The 3,792-nt window shown below is 38.7% G+C and overlaps 1 protein-coding gene across 1 annotated transcript in view; it reads left to right on the forward strand.

Moving 5' to 3' along the window:
* Positions 1,506 to 3,792, forward strand: part of LOC104712011 (chaperone protein dnaJ 3) — a 5,502-nt gene continuing 3,215 nt past the window's right edge. The window contains exon 1 of the mRNA XM_019230047.1: positions 1,506 to 1,562. The gene's annotated coding sequence lies outside the window, so the exon portion shown is untranslated. The remainder of the gene's footprint in view (positions 1,563 to 3,792) is intronic.

Consider the following 3,792-nt stretch of genomic DNA (forward strand, 5'->3'; position numbering starts at 1 on the left):
GGTGTTTTTAGCATTTACCACTTGAGATTGGAGAATGGCGGTACAAACAGTGTTCTCTTTAGAAGTATTACCCTCACAATACCAGATAAATCGAAAGGACTAGATTGGGAAGTAGGACAAGCTAAAGCCTTGTTTGTGTTAAGTGAGGAGGTAGCCTTAGGGATTAGAACAGTAAAATTTTCCAATCCAATAGTATTACCTACTACAGTAGTTTCAGATTTATGGTTTTGAGGACTAGAGTCGGATGAATCAATAGTAAGATCTTCAATCGGTTGCATCAACACATCAGTAGAGGAGGGGGTAGAAGGAGCAGCCAAAGAAGAAGAAATAACCACATCAAGCCAAAGAGAAGTGGCAGTTTGCTGAAGTGACTTTCTTTGCAGGTTGGGAGAAGTAAGGGTTAAAGAGGGAAAGTTGGATAGGGTATAGGAGGGAGCAAGAGGGTCAGAGTGATGGAGCGGTTGGAAGGGGGGTTTGCCACCAGCGGTGGGAAGCCTTAAATTCAACACGGAAGCACGACCATCAGGGAACCAGCAGTTTTCTATTGGGAACCATACAAATTAAGGTTTTTTGAAGGTTATTATTATTATTATTTATATATATATATATTTTGAATTGTTATAATATTTCTTGTATAAAATATTATTATGAATCTTTAATTCTGTAAATCAATTAAAAAATATTAATAATATTTAATATTTTTTATAAACTTTTTCATCTCCCATCCCAAATACTAATTTTCCTTTTCACTGGATCAAAAATGTGCTTTTCTTTTTGTTGGAAAAGAAATATAATAAAAATAGTTTCTAAGAATAGAAAAAAAGAAAGAAAGAAATATAATAAAAATATTTTAACAAAATAATTTTTTTTTTCATGAATATTATTGTTTTATGAAACAAAATATCATTTATGAAATAAAATATTTGAGCTTTCTCATGTCATAAATATTTTGATTACAAAACAAATTGAATCTTCTTTCCAACAAAATTTATTATCTGAGTTTTATAATCAAAATGAATTTTTTTCTACTTCGACTAATAAATTAATGTATACTGTAGGTATTTTCAGTGAATCGATTACAAAGATTCTTAAGTCATGTTGAGAACATTAGATAAAATAAGTTTTATAAATTATTTCTATAAAAGCATTAAAATAATATTTAATATAAGCAAAAATTGTCATGAAACAAATAAAAAAACAAAAACAAAAAAAAGTCAATACATCTCTCTGGGTCGTTGCAAAACATACGTCTTTCAATAATACCATTTTTTTTTATTGTCTAACCATATAAAATAATTTTTCCTTTTTGTATTTTGTATAAGAAAATAATAATTTACGTTCATACGTGATTTTTCTTGTTTAGAAAAGAAATATTAGTAAAAATAGATTTTTTTAAGAAGGGGAAAAACAAAAAATAAAAAGAAAGTAATAAAACGTTCTAGAGAGTTCCATCCAAACTCCACAAAACCTCGAACAAAAGCAAACGCAATTGAGCCTCTTCATAAGCACACAAGTCCTTCACACAGCAGCCACATCAAACCCAAACAACACATCTCCTTCTTCTTCTTCTTCTTCTTCTTCTTCTTCTTCTTNCCTTTTCTCCTCCTTTGATGGTCTTTTGCTTCCAACAGGTTATCTGCAAAGCTTCCGGCCTGAATCCAAGCTTCTTCCACCACGTAATGGAAGTATGGGTGTTTAGTGAGATAGTTGAAAACTTAAAAGGTCGGGTGCCTGCTAAGGCAAGGAGAGTGGTCAGAGGGTAACGGGGGAAGTATGGTATTGATGTTGTCCGGGAAAAGTGAGAGCCAGAGGTTATTGACCAGAACACAATCTAGTTTCTTGGCTATTGGGTTAGACGGTTGGTTATTGCTCCAAGTGAAGAGAGGCCCTTGAAATCGCAGATCAAACAGGTCTAACTGGGAGAGACAATCTTTAAGTTCTGTCATTGAGGAGGAAATACAGATTACTAATGGTGAGGAGTGCTCTGCATGATGGATAATCTGACTGAAATCACCACCGACTATCCAAGGGTAGGTATCGAGAGCTAAAGATTGCTGGAGTTGAAGCAGTTCCACCCACATGTCAGTTCTTTCCTCAAGTAAGTTAGACGCATACACTGCAGTGAATACGAATTGAAGCTTGTTCGCAATAATAACTTCACAGGTCAATGCTTGACGTGATTGACTTATCACTCTAATAGACGTTGGGTCCTTCCAAATGATGATGATGCAGCCATCATGATCTGCTGAGTGGTTGGAGGTAAAATTCATCCTTGACACGCCTTTGCTATAATATGGTTCAAACTAATTTCTTTAATGTGTGTTTCCAAAATAGCTCCAAAAAAAGCGGCTGATGGTATCTAAGCCAACTACAAAAAGGCTTATGCTTATCCGGTCATTTAGGCCTCGGATATTCTAACAAAGTGCTTTATATCCATTAGAGATGAGCGGGAGGCTCACCCTGGGGAGAGGGAGTTTAGAAAAAAAATTGGTAGTAGAAGATGGTTCAAGTTGGAGCAAAAGCGAAGGTTGGCTAGGGTGAGGATGAGAAGAGGCGATCAAAGGGGGACTACGGGGAGAAGGGTGAGAGCGGGATCGTTTTAGATTAGACTTCGAATTGTCTGATGAGTTAGGATAGGGGTAAGGTTGGCCAGAAGGCATTACTCGAGCAGGGAGCCTAACACTCATAGGTAAGTCATGACCAGTTTCAGGGATGTTGATGGCTAAGTAGTTATGGGGATCAAAAGGGTGAGTTTTTGAAGGATCAATAAGAAGAGTGGAGACTGATGGGGTGGGCAGTTTAGGGGGAGGGACGGGGGTGGATGGGGGCGTTGGTTTGGGCTTTGATGGGGTAAGAAGGGCAAACGAGGTTGAAGAGGTTACATAAACAGAATTGGAGGCTGGAAGAGAAGAGGAAGGTTTAGTGACAGGGGAAGCAGTAGGGGCTTTATCTTTTTACGGTAAGATAAGGTTGTTGGATTCGAAGTATGGTGTTTGGAGGGAACCTCCTTACCTTTTCTGATCTGTGCATCCGAACCTTGCTTTACCGTAGAGATAGGAATAGATTCCTTGGGAGGAGGGTTATTGACAGGAGCAATGAGAGGCAACTGGAGCAAGTAGGATGGAGCCAAGGATAGTCCACTTTGACTTCAACCACTTGACCATTGTCATGTGTATACTCCACCACATCAGGTAAAGATTTGGTAAGGTCAACAAGAACTTTAGCATGGGAAACCTTAAGGCTGACAAGATTAATTGTGTAATCATCGGTTTTCTTTGGTTTACCAACAAGTCCTGCAATAAGACTGATACCCTCAGTGGTGCGCAGGTCCAGAGGGATATCATGCATATGGATCCAGATAGGGATGGACTCAAGGGAAGGGTCTCCAGTGGAATAGTGAGGGGCCCAAAGAGCAGTGTGGAACATTGAGTCACCAATATACCAAATATATTTTTCAAGTACCTTTTGGCGGATATAGCCATTTGAAACCCTAACCAGTAAAGAGTTGGAGTGGTGATTGACATGGATCTCTAAGCGACGTCCCTTTCCCCATATATGATTGAGAACACTTTGAATTTGGTGGAACAGGGGAGGTCTTCCATTAAAGAAGCACAGTATGAAATCCTTGTGTAATTCTGCACCTCTTTGGAAAACAGTGTCCGGGATGTGAATGGTAGGTCTCCCAGCTGTAGTGTAACTTACCGGAGCAAGTCGCTTAAGAGAACGATCAACAGTCTTTCGCAGTTTGTCAGGAAGGGTTTTGGGTTGAGTAGGTTGGGGGGGGGGGGGGGG

This window comes from Camelina sativa, chromosome 9 (genome assembly GCF_000633955.1).
Source record: "Camelina sativa cultivar DH55 chromosome 9, Cs, whole genome shotgun sequence".
NCBI classification, from domain to species: domain Eukaryota; kingdom Viridiplantae; phylum Streptophyta; class Magnoliopsida; order Brassicales; family Brassicaceae; genus Camelina; species Camelina sativa.